Below are 16,512 nucleotides of genomic sequence, written 5' to 3'. Positions count from 1 at the left end.
AGCTCCTGGATTTTGCTTTCAGTTGACTTCTGCAGAGCTCAAGTCCTCTAATCCTTTTTGTGCCTCTATTCATGCCTGGGACACTTACCTAGTTCCCACGTGTCCTGAAAATAAGCACCACCAAATTGGGATTCTTGTGTCGAAGGTATAAAGAACAAACAGCTGCTGCTGTCTTCTTGTGCCGGTGGGGGAACGGGCGCGGTGCCGGGAAGGCTGGGTTTGCGCGCAGCAGCAAGGCGGGCTGGGCTGTGTTCGGATCTGATGCTGGCCATGTGCATCGTGCTTGCAAGGTGTAGGTCGGGGACTCCTAGTTCTTAATGCTGAGCTTTTATTTTGCAAGTTGATGAACAGAACTATCTACACTTGGTGCTGTAGCCAGCAGAAAATAGATGAATGCAGCCTGATCGTGGCCAGATGATGGCCAAGAGCAGGTATGGCTTGCGTAACGCTACAGCCTGCACTGGCAATTTTCTTAATATGTGGGACTTAACTATATCTTCAGAAAATGGCTCATTCCAACAAGGCAAAAAACCCTAGGTGGTAATGCAGAAGTAACAGGCCCATGTTGATCCAGGAAAGGGAAGCTCAGCTGCCAGCAGGCTGGTTTTGTTCATGCTTTGCTATGGCAGCTGTTTTGTCCTGATCCTCCCTCCAGCATGTCAGGTTCCTGGATCCCATCCTCAAAGCTGCATGGGTGTAGCAGTGCAAAAGCCTTATGTGGAAAAAAACTCCAAGGAATGAATAAAGTAACAGGAATTCCACTACATCTTGATACAAAAAATTTCTAGGGAGTAACTCCCCCCTTTGTTTAAACTCACAGGAGAAGGCCCCTGGCTGGCATTGGGGCTGATGTTTATCGCTAGAACCGTCTTAAACCGTTTCCCCAGGCACTGACCCTCACCAAGGTCCTGCGTCTTTGCCAGCAGGTTTGGATATGCAATGAGGGTAGCATCTACCATCCATCGGTAGTGCCATATTAATATGCAGTGAATGGCAAAACTATGCACTAAAACCACTGAAAATCCAAAGCAAAACATCCTCAAGGGTGTCCGGTTTCACCTGGTGTCAGAAATGAGATTTCTAAATCAACACCCGTGCTGCTTGGCCAGGAAAAAAAGTGCAAGTTAATGATTCCCTGCCTGACACAGAACTGGTTTTGCGTGATTTGCAGATTCTGATCCTTGTCTCCTTAATCTGCCTTTTTTCTCTCTCACCACCCACACAAAGCTTCTCTTTCTACCTACTTCTAGCTCCTGCGTGATGATACTAGTTGTTACCTCCATTCATGGTGCCAGGCTCCAAATATTCTCTGACATCGGTCTCCTGCCGCAGCCGATGGAAGCAGCCCTGTCGTGCTGGGCACCCGGGGAGAGCAGCCCACAACCCAGCAGCTGTCCTGACCCGCTGCACGGCCACAGGCATTGCCAGCCTGCAAGAGCTGTCCCTCCATCAGCGCAGCAATCGCCGCTGTGCCCAGGGCACTGCGGAGCGTGCTCTGCAGGCAGCGCAGCTGTGTTGCCTTAAACAGGCAAAACTTGCAAAAAATAAAGTTAATTCACTAGCAGCCCGGGAGAAAGCCTTATTTTGTGGATTCTGTTCAAATCTAATCGTGGAGAACCCTTCTGACTTCCAGTAAAGACTTATTTTTGTGAAACTTCTTTAAAATGCCCCCGTGCATTGCTCCTCTGTGTATCGTTACCTGGAGGAGTGTGTTGATATTTCTGCACAAATGTGCACAGGTACAGCAGCAAACAAACTTCAATATGAATAAAATTCATATACTTTTTATGTATGTGAATGTTTTCTGACCTTATTTTTCAGCCAGAGGGCTATACTATAGGCCATGGCTTGGACAAACCAGATAAATCAGAAAAAGCCCTTATTGTGGATTACATAAAGGCATTTTCTATGAAAAAGCTATGTCAGTGAAGAACATTTCTATCATTCTGCAGTTACTTTCTGTGCTTGGAGGAGCTAAGTAAGTATGTTTTATCTACTACCTACAGCAATTCAGAAAATGCATGTCACCTGCAAAACAATCTTAAGATGCAGGACGGTCAGACCAAATTCCAAGAGCAAGATGGTCCTGTACCAGGGCACTTTTTTGGAACAGCTGTGTCTACCTCTTTGCTTCCAGAGAAGAGGTCCGATGTTTCTGGGTTTACACTAAAGGACACTCTTGTTCGCAGAGACTCTAACTTTAGAAGAAACTCTTCTAACCTGAAAGAATCAGATAGAAAGGGGACTGAGGTGGGAAGCAGACAGGCAACAAATGATACTGCTCTAGGAACCCAGGTGTACAATCTGTACTGCTGCTGTTGGCCCCGAAGAGCTGTGTTTGGGTGTGGGGATGATGTTTTGGTGTGGAAAAGAAGACTAGATAAGCCTGGACTATGGAGTGAAGTCAGGACTTGACTCAAATTTGTCTGTTTGGAGACCTTGTGCCAATTGCCCAGTCTCCTGACCTTGGTCCTGAGCTGGCTTCGTACACCCACTCGGTGGTCTCTAAAAGCATCCTTCTTCAGAGGTGATGAACCCCTCAGCTCCTGTTACCTTTAATAGCTGTAGGGTTTGGGGGCTTGTTTTTTTTATGGCTGGGACACTGGCCCTCATGTTTCAGGTATTATTACCGTGCACTTAAGGAAGTGGACTTTCGAGATGCCACTTTTAGCATTTATTCCACTATGAATCGGTATGGTTCTGTTCTGTTTTTTAAAGTCAACTGATAGAAAAGCTATTGCATGCATGCAAACACTCATTTTTTGTTTGTGTTTCTAGTAGGAAGTAAATCAGGAAGCTTTTGGTGATTCAAATCAAAGCTGTTTCTCTACCTCTTACTTTTTTATGTGTACTACAGACCGGAGTCAAATCACGCTGATTTTGCCAAGGAATTGCTTCTTCACACAAAAATAAAAATGACAATTGGGGCTAGGACTTGAAGTTATTAATGTAAATTTACATACGAGAACTTGTTGTTAATAACTTTCCACATCACAAAAACTTCTCACTAGAGAAGGTCACTTGATGAAATCACCTATTTGAATATTTTTCTGGTTCTCCAGGAGACTTAGTAGTTTGACATTGTACAAATATTTTTATATTAATTCAGCTGGCACTGCAGTGAGCTATAACCATGGTTGGAGTAAGCGCACAAGAAGAGAAATAAAAGAACAAAGATACCTTGATGAAGTATGCAATTCTTGGAATACAATTACTAGAGGAGACATAAATATAAAACTAAACTTCTCTATAAAGTGGGGTTTTATTATTTTGCTAGATCATTCTTTTACCAAAAAGGACAAATGTATCAGTTTGTTACCCAGATGTGTCCAGAGGGCCTCTGCCTCAGGTCATTCCTGCTGAGACAAGTGATGCAAGGAATTAATGGGCAGCAGAACAGAAAAATGCGTTAGTACTTGCAGGGGAAGACGATTACCCTGGACAAACCCTTGCTTTGCCCCAAATACTGCCTGTGCATCTGCCTACCGGCTTGTGGGAATGAAGCAAACGTTTCCCTTCCAAGAAGCGTTTATGTAACTGTTGCTCTAAGTGAAAGAAAGCTTGTCATCGCTTTAGAAACACAGCTGTGATTTCCCTTTTCCCCCTCCCCTAGCCTTCTGCGAGAAAGGTTCAGGCCTGTTTGGGGCGGAGGGGGGCAGCTAGCTTTGGTTTCTGGCATCTGCTGTTGCTGCTCGCCTCGCCCCCCACGTCCTGCCCTCCCAGCTGGCGTGGATGGGACCCTCCATCCCTTGTCCTGGGACAAGTATGTGACAGAAATGCACTGAGGTGATATCTGCTGAGTTGCCTTGTGTTATTTTTCCCTGTGGAAGCCTTTTGGTGCTCCTGAGCTCAGTCTGCACTCCAGGACTCCTCCTGAAGGGTGGGTGCCGCTCTGCAGCACCGTCTGGGACAGCAGTGTCTCCGCTCTGATATTTCCCAGGCTGTCTAGCTAGCGCTTTGTCAAGTCTGGATGTAGTGTCACAGTGGAAGCTCGTGGTTCTGATCACTGCTGCATCCTTCCCAAAATCGTTGTTTCCCCAGCTGTTTGGCAATTTCACTGTGACCACGAGGGATGGAGACCATTAACCAGCAGGAACTGGGGCATTACCATGAGACAGGGCTCAGGAGGTGGAAAACTTGTCCCAGGTCACTGGGTTTATAGATTGGGAGCAGAATTAATCTATGTATTTCAGTGTGACTTCATTTTTTTTGCCTGGGAGAGCTAAAGCTATGTGTAGTATCCCAGGCATAGCCAGCTCTGGCAGATGTGGGGGACCCTGGGGGACACAGCTTGGGACTGATCCTTGGACTGAAGAGCTAGAAGGCAGGGAATAACTGAGGGTCAGGTCCTACAGGCACACGCAGCCTGGTGGCCAGAGCTGCCCTCGGTCAGCTGCCTCCCCTGCAACAGCAAAATGACCTGCTGCTCGGACCCTGCGGGTGATCCCTCATCATCTTCATAAACCGAATGCAGCCCCTCCATTTCTGCCCTGTGCAACAGAGACCTGAAGAGACCTGGTGTGGGCAACACCAGAAAAGGCTGAGGAAAGCTCAGGGCTCCTTCCTGAGCATGGCAGTGGTGCCGGTATTATTAGCGAGGCTGCCGAGCTCCGGGCACTGCCAGCTCATAGCTGCAGGAGCAGTGCAAGAGCCCTGTGCTGTCTTGACAAAAACCAAACTGGTTGAGCAGTGCTAGGTGTCCTTGTAGCTGCCGAATAGAGCAGAGGTGCTGATTTTTGAATTATTGTTATTATTTAGCACTGCATTATAATGTTCAGCCTCTAAAAGTACTAGTGCTGCTGGAGCAAAAAACAAAGGGAATGCTCCTGCTCTGACCATTGCCGTGGCACGGCGGGGGCCGATGCAGGTCCATGTGGGGGCACACAAAATGGCCCCATTTAGATCAAACCCCTTTCCTTTGTAGGGCGGTGCTTTTTAGGCTCAGTTCTAATTCTGAATTGCAAAGGCACATCCATGACTAACTACACTTCTACATAAGGCTAAATTACGATAGTAAAAGGCTTTTCGGTTACTAGCCTGGCACAGAGCACTACACCACTAGCAGGCAGCAGAAGGTTTAAATAAGCTCTGCAGATTCATGGAGATAAGATGGCTACAAAGGGGATACAGCTTTAGGATGAGGACTGGACAGTCTGTATGACCACATTAGTTAAATAGTGATGGGAAGCAGCTGGTAAATATCCACAGCAAGCCATGAGGGAAGGACGAGGTGGGCAAAGATGTTGGGAAGTTTGGTGTCTCTTGCAGAGATCTCTGCACAGTTCCCACGCTTGTTCTAGACCAAGGATTGTTAATTTTCTGGCTTTGCAATTAGCCTCGCTGTGAAAGCTCAGCGATAGATATTTTGCCATGTCCCTTGGGAACCTGGTTCATTAGTTTATAATTTTAATTAAAATTGTGCTGCTTAATTTCTTTGAAGTGTACTGACTTCGCTGGAGTGGTGCCATTATCTCGCCGAACAGAAGGACACACCTGATGCTGGCTTGCTCAAACCATTGCTGTGCGTGGTCCCTAAGGAAAACCAGAAGGCCCAGGCACTTCTAGTGCTTACAGGCACATGTTGTTTCGGGGAGCATTTCCCTGGTACGTGGCCGTTGCCATCTCCTGCACCCTGCCGTTACACCTTTGGGTGCTTCGCTGCTTCCCACCCCAGTGACCAAGTCATTAACTTCCTTGGTGCTGCAAGACACTGGTCATGTCTTCAGCGGTGGATGAGGCAGATCAGAGATGCAAGGGGCAGCATGGCAGGCTGGGTTTGTGCAATCCCACGGCGTGTTGCTGGTCATGGAGATGGGAGAGAAAATGAACGTACCGGTAAAGTACCCCCCTGCACCTTAACTGGCGGTGCCTGGCTGATACCCAGCCACGTCAGTCAAAAACTTTGCTGGAGATTAACAGGGGAGGGATGTATTAAGTGCTCTGCAGAGCCTGAACAATGAAATTAACCTACAAGTGAGGAAGGAGCCTCTGCCAAGAGATTTTTATCTTCCATGAATGAGCTGGATACTGAAAGGCTCCTGACTTTTATGAAAGGCAGGAAACTCAAGCTACTATTTTATGAGCCAAGAGATTTGACCATCGTGAAGCAACGTCTGTGTCATTAACTCGGCTAGACGGCCCAGAATGTGTCAGGACAAGGGTGGTGATTAATGCTGCTAGAAATGCTCCCGAATTACTTGGGAGCAGTCGCTCCCGGGGCACCGGCTGTCACCAAGGAGCCTGTCCTGGCAGCGCCGGGCGGCAGAGCCCCTACGCCAGCTCCCAGCTTCTCCCTGGCAGTGCTGCAGGTACCGCGGCCGTGCAAGCACTCCCTGGCCAATTTGCACAGCGCCTTGGCACAGTTTGAAGTGAAACCCTGCCCAAACGCGGGTGGAAAGAAGCAGGCAGCAAAAGAGGAGCGGTGTGTTTCTAGGGAATGGGATGGCTTCGCTAGCGTGGGTGCCTCCGCAGCATTGCGCCCACTACCCTGCCCTGCCTGCTGCTCTTCACAAATGAATCCCTTTTGATCTGGAAATGAGTTTGGCTTCTTGCCCCTGCTGCCCCGGCGGTGCGAGGGCTGCTGATGGACGGCGGGGGTACCCCGGCCAGCCTGTGCCGCTGCTGGTGGCCGAAATAACTGTTGCCTCTCTTGTGCCTGTCTTCTGCTCTGTTTTAGAGAGGAACGAGATCTCCTCTGTTTTAATTTTGCAGCTTGAACTATCCAGCCGTTTAGTCCTTGCTGAAGCAGGCTGGTTTCCTGGTCGTACCATCTCTCGTGTCTGTGGAAATTAATCCAGCTCTCTTGAACGTAGGTAGCAAGAGCAAACTTCACTTCTTGCGCCAGAGATGCAGGCAAAATATCAAACTCAATGCAGACCCTTAAGGACCTGTGGTAGTAATTCCTCTTCAGGTTCATCCTGCCTCTGTCAGTGCTGTTTTTCATTGCCTCCTTCGTAGCCAGTTCCTTCCTACTTTGCATCTTGTCTTTTAGCAGAAGCATCTTCAGTTTGCTAATCTCCCTTTGATGCCACATCAGCTGCTTCTCTGAAGTCCAAAGGGATGAGCTCTAAGGGGCTTCCTTTGGCTTTCAAAGGAAGAAAGAACAAAGTCTGACAAAATTTCTCTTTGCAAAGTCCGCATTTAATGTTATTGTATTTTTCATTATCTTGTACTCTTTCAAAATTTGTTTTAAGACCTAGCTTTCTACTGCAGTTAGACTGCTGGGCCTCGAACCTTTCCTCATCACTTCTCCCTTCTTAATTATCAATATTATTTCGCTTTTCCCTAGTCATATGGTAATGTCCCAGACTTGCTCAAATACTATTTCTGCAGCTTCATGTGTCAGTCCACTCCAGTTGAGTATGTGAAATCGTGCTTTTTTCCCCATCTCTGGGCTGAAAAAATGGCCATTTATTACAATATTTATAGTATTTATCCTATTACCCATCTTGCCTTTTATCCCATATTCAACATTATTGTTTTCCTATTGAAAAGTAAGGCAAAGATTTAACTTAGCTTGGGCCCACCCTGAGATTAGTATTTACCCCATTTTCTCTGTAAAAAGACCCTCCCTTCTCCTTTCTTTGATTTACTTTTTCTCATATAACTGACCAAACTTTTCTGTTTGTTTAATACCTACTGTGAGGTGTCATTTGGTCTGAGGATTGCCAGAGGTGATAACCAAATGGTTTTGACCTGCCATGTATTGGTACCTTTGCTTTTATTCCCTATTCTGTTCCACCTGGAGTCTGCATGCTCCAACTCCCCTTCTAAGGTGGTGGAGTGGGGACTTGGGCTTGCAGTGCTGCTCCAGAACTTACCGCTTTTGCATGAGATACACGTCCCAGAGCAGTTTAAGACCTCTGCTTCTACTTTTTGGTCCTTGAATTCCTCAGCCTAGCTGATTTCTCATTTCCTGGAGCTGATCAATTTGCCTTTTGGAATTGGGAATTTGGAATCAGACCTATGTTTTTTAGAGGTTTGGTCTAAATTAATATGTGCTCAATTGATAATAATTTATTTTTATCCATTCCCTTTTCCCAAGCTCTGTCACTGGCACTACATGCTGGAGCAACTGTCACCACGTGTTCCTCTCAGGGGGTGCGTGTATCTTGCAGCACTGCAGTCTCCTGTCTCTGCGCTTCTTTGCGTTCCCTTCAGGCTGCCTTCGTAACTGTCCTCATCTTTGCTTCCCAGGCAGATAAATCCCTGCTCTCCTGTTCACTGCCCTTGGCTGGTGACGGCTTAACTCCGTCACTCTTCTGCCTCCATTGGCCCTGCCCTTTCATTTAGGGCTCAGCAGTTCATGGTCCATCAGCTGAGAGTGAAGCTTAAATAGGAAAAGGCTTATTCACGAGGATCAGGTGATGGGGGACTCCTGCAAAGCCTGGCCCAGGGAACAAAGCATTTTTGGGGCTTGCCAAGTTGCCTCTAAGGATGCAAAAACCACCTCCTGTGCAATTCCTTCCCTTGACAGAGGGGATTCAAACCTCCCCACATAGCCATGGGGTGCATGTGATTGTGTAGGCACAGTGCAACATTTGTGGCTGCCGTGCCCTTGGAAGGACTGGCAGAGAGGACCACAGCTGGTTTTAGCTTCCTATCTATCAGCTTTAGCTAAAAATTAATAGCATACAAGCTTCCACCATACCCTCAAACTTGGGCAGCCAAAGCATTCCCTCGTTGCAGTTTGCAGATACTCGCATTCTGGTTAATTATGTAATTGAGATGTTTCCAGTGATTTAAAAGACTTCTGACTAAGCTGTTGGCATAAAGGGGGAAAACTGAAAGCCAGAGTCAGGGGGAATCAAGAATTCAACGGAAGCCTTTGAACCAGCTTTTGATTTACATATGAATAATGTTGATCTGCAAAGGGAATTGTGTCCAGCCATCCCCAACAGAGGCACCAGGCAGGAACCGGTTCCTTGCTGGGAGTGTTCCCCCAGTTCCTGTTAGGATTATTTCCCTACCATGCTTCCATGACCATGTATTTCTGCTTAGTTACATAGGATCTCATCCAGATGTAAACTCCCTTGGTCTCAGGGACATTGAACCACAGAGTCCAGAGTGACTGTGTACGTAGTATAGGGACAGACGTATAGCGCTGGAGGCCTGGGAGGTATCACAGGCTGATGTAGAAACAGAGGCAGCAAGGAAGACGTTTAAGTGCCTTGGTGCCTGTGCTGGTGGTGGGGCCGTCCTGCAGGGACATTTGCGCTGCTTTGTGGGGACACTGGTACCTCTGTGCTGGGTGCTGACCTTGCGACTTGCGTCAGCTTCTTGTGCGGCTGGTTATCAGTTCTGTTGCTCCCGAAGGTGTCGGAGATGAAGGATTTTGCGGGTTTTTACTTAGAGGAGGCATTCGAGCATAACGTATAGCCTATAAACTGCTTAGGAGACTCTAAGCTTTACTTATCGTTCCTTCTGGGGTAACCAGCGTCATATGCCTAGTCTGACTAATGCTTTTTAAAATGCAGTAGATTAAAGGTGAATGTGTTGTTTTGGATTTAGCAATGAAGTGACAGCACTTCTCATCGCTGTTCGCATACAGCTTATCAGGGAAGATGAACACATCTTCTTCCTGAAACCTGTCAGTCACCCCTGAACGTGACAACTGCCGTTCAGTGATTACATCTCTGCCCTCTTCACACCCATCCGTAAAACACTGCTCTATGCTGGTGCCCCAGCTTCACCCTACGTGAGGATATATTAGCAACTCAAAGCTTGAATTTTCATATACAGGCGTTTTCAGTTTTCTATGATTTTTCTGAATGTCACCTAGAAGGTGTAGTCAGTACGTTGGTGGTTTGCAGTTACCCGGCCACATGAAAGGGGGAAGTGGCCAAAGGTGTTTTGAGGTGTGTATAAGAAAAAAAGATTTGCAAATAGTCTGTCTGCCCCTCCCTGCACAGGCTGGCGATCTGTCCCTAAAGCGGGCTCTGCAGCCGCACACCTTCGCTCCCGGTTGCAGTAATGATAGCATGACTGTAACTGAGGCTTAAACTGTGCTTTAATTCCCAAATGGTCTGTGCAAGCCTTGTTTGGATCTGGATGTCACTCCAGATCCCTTTGACGGAGTAGAAGGTAGGAACCAGTGCTTTCAGACTGCATTGGGACCCTGCATACTCGCTTCTCTTCTCTTTCCTTTCTGATCTCTGTCGCCTGTGTTTTGCTGCTTCAAAACTTACCTTTTCCACTTGCCCAAAAAATATTTTTGGTACTGATAGCTTTTAACCAAACTAGGTTTTGATTTGGGATTTCTTGCTTCGGTTGCAGGGAGAATTTTTACGTACGAGCACTGTCTGCCTGCGATACGCTGCAGGACATCTCATCCCTGTCTTGCTGGAGCTGGTTTAGACCAACCCCACATTCACAGCAATTTATATTTAATCTGCTGTCCAGATCTAGTGCTTCTGAGCCACTTCAGTCCACGCGCCTCCTTCTCCTTCCTATTTTGGGCTCCTGGGTGTGCTTTGACACTTCTTCTATGTAGCTCAGCCTTCCAAGCTTCAGCTTACGTGAAATCCCCAAGACAGCCAGCTTATGTCACCATCATCCATCAGGGACAGCCGCAAAGAAATCTGCAGCTCAGTAGAGCTGCTTTTGCTCCCATTCCTCTGGGAAGGGGCAAGATAAGCTTAGTGAGAAGGCAGGCACACTGCAGAGTGGCGTATGCAACATCATGACATTTGAATGAAAGAAAATAATGTAAACCACAGATTTGTTACAAACCCCACTTTTGAGTATGTGTTATATAAAGCAATTCTTTGCTGCTGTGTTAGAATAAAAAATTAAGTCAAGCATCACGTACAGATGTGGTGGTTCTTCTCTTAGCAATAGGAAATTACTTTATTCATGAGATGATGTGAAAAAGTGTCCCATAGAGCTTGCCCGAGCATATGTCCAGGGTACCGGACACAGACGACATATGTCTCCTGCCTCTTTCTTTGGTGGAGCCTCATCCCATTCCCCTTCTGCCTCCTTCTGGCAGGGCCGATGGAGGCTCCAAGTGAGGAATTGCAGCTCTTTCTCTTGTTCCGCCAGGATTTCGAAGGGTGTCACCTGTAGGGCTGTTTTGCAGAACGGCTAGCAACTTCTGTGTCCAGCTACAAACGGGCTGTCCCTGCCCCATGGCAAGCTCGGGCACCAGGCCCAGGCTGCGGTCACTCGTTTCGATGGAGCCTCGCATGCGGCTCTGCCGCTGGTCTGCTGGGTGACCTTGGTCAAGTCACTTTGCCTCTCAGGCCTCCTCCTTCCTGCTCCTTGCCCTGCCAGCGTACAGGGCCAGGACTGCTGCCGCAGTGCAGATGCGAGACAGCCCAGAGGTTCAGCCGGCCCCCGGGCTCCCCGCAGGTACGGACAGGAGCAGAAAGAGAGGCCGAGACCGAGGCATTGCACGGCGACTCTTCTGCCTGCATTGTCTCGTGCAGCAGAGAGCGGGCTGCCACCATGCAAGAGGTAATGGAGTGCAACACCTCATGTTGTTAACCGGGTACCTGTGATCTGCTTTTCAACCCCTTTTGGCCCTGACCAGATCTACGTGCTGCTTGTTTCCTGAACAGCCTCCTACCGTGCTGTTAGGTACGGTGAGAATGCTGTGCTTGAGGAGCTGGATGCAGGGCTGCTGCTGTTCTGTGTTGCAAATTAACGAGATTGCACTGGGCTTGTAATCAACAACTATTAACTTGCCACAGAGGTTGCAAGAGAAATCTTCAGCCCACATCAAACTCTCCTGATCCTTTTCACAGCACAGAAAGCCGGAGCTGCCAGTGCCCGGCACAGGCACACTCATGCGCTCTCACAGCTTTTTTCTGTGCAGAAGCCGGGCTCGAGGTGTCTGCGGGGCTCTGTCCCCTGAGCCAAGGTCACCACTTGGGAGTGCAGAAGGGAATAGCCCAGAGTTAATGGCGTCCCACAGAAACCTGCCCTGCCGCCTTTGCATGCAGACTCGGCTCCCACCGCCCCCGTGCCAGGCTGACCTCCCCTCACTGGTCGGAGGGTGAATGGCTACTGGGGCTGCTCCTGGTAGCAGCGAGGTGCAGGCAAGCCTGAACTCCCTGCAGATCCCGCAGGGAGGATCCCAGCATGCCTACTGCCTTGCCATGCTAACCTGGCATTTATCTCGCTTTTCCTCATGATGGAGAGAGCACCCAGAAATACGCCCTGGACCTGAGCCTCCATCCAGGGCCCTATTAACTTGCGTTGAGTTTCCTTTTTAAAAGGTTTGACATCCCTTCTGCCCCTCCAATCCTGCCCTTCCGAGGCTATGCTGCTGTAGTGGAACCCCTCCATTAGCTCCACGTTGGATCAAGGAGGTCTCTCCCCCCCGGGTTGAAGGAGCTTGTCAGGCTTGTTGCTTAGGGAATGTGCCATCCCTGGAGCAGGGCTCGGTGCTCTGCCCATCTGACAACGGCAGGGACCCAGCTGACCAGCCAGCTGCTTGTGCAGATAATTGCAATATCAGTGAGATATAATTAAGTTACGTTTATTTCATGATCAGTTATGTTCAAGCTCTTACAGAGACATCTTTATTATGTTAAATTAAAATTAACTAATTAAATCATTGATTCTGGGGAAAGATTAGCATCTAAAATCTACGTAAGACTTACGGGGCTTGTCTATTTAGTGGTGCTTCACTTATTTATAAAGACTTGATATTGCTAAGTCGAGAATGAATCATGAAGTGCATCAGCCACAAGTGAACTGGATGTAGGACCTGCACAGGAGTTTACTCATTTCATGCATTGCTGGTAATTGCCTGCTTCGTTTTTGCTGGTGTGCCTGAAGTGTCCTGGATATAAGCTGGCTCAGCTGGTGGATGACTGAGGACACCTGAGAAGGGCAGCCAGCAGGCAGTCCTTTTTGGGGCAGGGCATTCATTTTGGTACCCTGACAAGGGGTGCTTGCACACATGGAAGCGGGGATAGCTCCAGAGTCTCTCTCCCACATCAGAAGTACTCCTGCAGATGAGTACTGCCCTCATCCCTCCCTGCCCACCACTGGGAGACAGGTCCTGTCCAAGTGGATCTGGCAAATTTCTGGAAGGTGAGAAAATATTTCCATTTTTACCTTAAGTGTCCCGAAATTTCAAGGTGTTGAGTTGTCATAGTTGTCCAGGGAGCTGAAAGAGACTCTCTAATCCATATTCTCTACATCCACTAACTAAAAGATGGAGCAGTGCTGCACCCAAAAACTCTGGCTAAAATTGTACCAGCAATGTGTTTGAAAGCAGATAATGTTGCTCCTGCAGAGGCCAACAGGAGATAGTGGACAAGCACCTTAATCAGCTTCTGAACATGGGGCTCGCTGTTTGGTGTCCATACTTTTCAAACAGCTTTTGGAAGTAAACGTTCATGGTTGATCACTGTTTTTGTAAACTGCTCTCCCTCTGCTGTCTTCCTGCCTGTTCTCATATCAGCATAGATGTTCTGACAGCTCAGAGACTAGTGTTTTATTTCTGTCATTCCAGTTTTTCTCATTTATTGTTAGATCAAGATGGTTGTCTCTGTCTCTTTTCCTTCATTGAATCTGCTATAATGTAAAAGCAGCACTGACGGAAGGTTATTACCTCATCTACAAGTATTTATCAGCAAAATTCTCACTTACCCCAAAAGCAGAGTAACTCTATGTGTGCTATCTGTGGGTGTCTCCACTGTGGTGAGAACAGGGTTTTCCATCACTGTGAAAGTCACAGACCACAGGACATGCCCTAGGTCAAATGCCCTACAGTAATTCTGTCTTTAAGTACAGATCTCAAAAGGAGATTTGCATCCCCCTACACAGGCTTTCTCCAGGATTTTGGTGCTTTCAGGCAAAACAGCCTCCATTTTTGGTGGAAATTTTCTTTGGAGAGGGACTCCAAGTAACACCTGCACAGTGCAGAGGAAGTATTACCCCAGCTCTGCAGCAGATCAGGTTTGCTGTGATCATGGGTAAGATCAGCTCAGTCCCATCTCCAGACATCCAGCACCCATGAGATCCAAACCCATAGCAGGATGCAAGCTTCCTGTCCTTAGGTACCTTTAGCTGAGGAAACATGAATCTGTTCTGATTTCCTCACCTGTCTCCTGCCTGTGTCAGACTTAGACTGAAGCTGCAGGAGCAAATGCACCATGTCCACCAGCTGCTATGTTGCATTGATACTGACTTTTAATATCCCGGTTTGAGTCCATAACCTCTAACTGCTATTTACCCCCCTCCTTTTCAGTTTCTTTAAGGACTTTGGAGTGGGGGAAGAACTTGCTGTAGGAAGAATAATGGGGGAAGAACATCCGCTCTTTTCCTTCAATTTATTTTTGTCTTGCAGGAAATAAATGACAGGCTGCAGCTGTCAAATAAGAAGGGGCAAGTGTATATTTATCATGTGTAGTTCCCCTTTGATTGATAGTGTCTGCCCTGGCTCATGCTACTCATGCAAAGTCACAAAATCCATATCTCAGTTTTACCTCCTTGTTTCTTCCCCCTGAGGGAAAACAACCTTGTAAATTCTTGTGGCTCGTGGGTGGGGGGTGCGGGGGCAGGTATTGAATTCCCTGGAGGTGTAGCAGCTTTTCAGACTTCCCTCATCCTCAGCCGATGGTGGGTCTGTGCACCGTCCAGGGGCAGGAGCTGACAACTGCAGCATGCCCGTTCTTTGACTGGAGAAGTTCACCTGAATATTTAATTACAGTATTTCCTAACACATTTAGATGGGGCTAAGCAGGTACAACTCCTTTGGCTCTGTGGGGTAGGCGTCTTGCTCTGGATCCAAGCTTGGCTGTTCATTTTTAAACATTACTAGAGTTCAGATGAAATTGCTTCCAGCTGCTTTCACAAAGCCCAAATATTGCCAGGGTCCCACATGATGTCCCTTTTCTGCCAGACTGTGGCCTCCTATAGAGAGTTCTTCAAAGACCAGTTTCAACAAAAACAAATTATTTTGGAATATAATTGCCTCTCACCCCCTTAAATTTCATTGTGCTCCAAAGATTTTCCTGTAAATAGATCCCATTCTTTAGAGGAGCCGTGTTATTCTGCAGTGCTGATGGAAGCCAGCCCTTGCCAGGCTCCGCTCCATTAGCAATTCTTGGACAGGCAGTGCTTAAGCAGCTTGTTATGTGATAAAACGTCACATTTCTTCTCCCCACCACCACCGCTTGTGCTGATATTCAGCTCCTGCAGGAAACCATATGGCTTCCAGAAGCCTGCCCACATACCTGTCCATGCCTACGCAGTCCATGAGTCACATTCACTGTTTGGATGCCCCCTGAGTCATGCTGAAAATCTGTGAAATTTCCACGTCTATTTTCCATGCAATCTCTTAAGAACTTTGGACTGTTATGCATAACTATTTGCATATGTATGGTTTTTCCTATTCTGCTTTTAGTTTCATGGGTGGAAATGCAATGGCACTTCTTATTTTGAAGAAAATCGAATCTAGACGATTGCAGAGCACTGACTGCAGCTGTCTCAGGCTACGGGATCAAACTGGTGAAGCGAGAGCCTTTTGAAAGTAGGGGGGGGCTTCAGGAACAGAAAGTCCAACATAAAAAAAAAAAAAAATGTTAACAGGGTCAGATTCAACTCCAGTCGCTTTAGCCCTTTCTCACTGCTCTGGAATGACCCTTGCTTGGTGGGTTTCTGTGTCTGAAGGTAGCTGCTGCTCTGCCTTCAGTGGGACGTGGGCACTCCGGAGCCTTTGCTGCTGCTTCGCTGTGCTAACGCTGGTACGGATGGAGCCCACTCGGACTGCTCCAGCACGTCCTGGGGACAGTCCCAGGCCAGCAGGGCTCAGGGCAGAGGGGCAGATGTCTACCTTCATGCCGTCAGCTCCTCAGCTGCATGGACTCCAGTCTCAGACAAGTCTCTCTGCCCTTTATCAGTCTCACTACATGGTGATTGTGCCTCCTCAGCACAGCGTAGGCAACCTGCAAATTTCACCTGTTGCTTTTTGTTGATGAAAGTAGAGAAAAGGTAGCTCTTCCATCTTCTTCTACAAAGGGCCAGCACTGGAGATGTATTATAGCCCCAGTTGAGAACAGCAGCCCCGACATTTGCTGCAGCAGCTATGAATGATGTAATGAGCCTGCCAGAAACAGAGCTATTTTTGCAGCTGCACCCCAAATGCTAGCAGCGTTAGGTGTTAAGCAGAAAAATCTCACAACCAATCTAAGGGGAAGGAATGTGTAGATACACTGTTCTGCTGCGGAGCATGCTGAGTTGGCTGTTTACATTAAAAACATCTATGTCCTCTCATAAGTGTACCCCGACCTAATGATAATTCTGTGGTCTAATACAGCGAGAAAAAGTGGCAGAGGCCACATGTGAGCGTTTTGAAGAGCTGGAAGAAGCAATGCTAGATTGTAGAGAACTTCTTGCTGTAATTTAGCACAGTAAAATTGCCAGAAATATTCATTAGGGCAAACAATCTAGCTGCCTCCCCCACTGTGAGAGAATATGTTACTTTACTCATCTGCCCAAAATGTTGCTCAATGGAGGCAGGGACTTTCCTAGTGTTACTGTACTGTTGTGGAG

This window comes from Calonectris borealis, chromosome 9 (genome assembly GCF_964195595.1).
Source record: "Calonectris borealis chromosome 9, bCalBor7.hap1.2, whole genome shotgun sequence".
Taxonomy (NCBI): domain Eukaryota; kingdom Metazoa; phylum Chordata; class Aves; order Procellariiformes; family Procellariidae; genus Calonectris; species Calonectris borealis.
The sequence above is the reverse complement of the archived record's forward strand: the minus strand, read 5'-3'. Positions refer to the sequence as shown.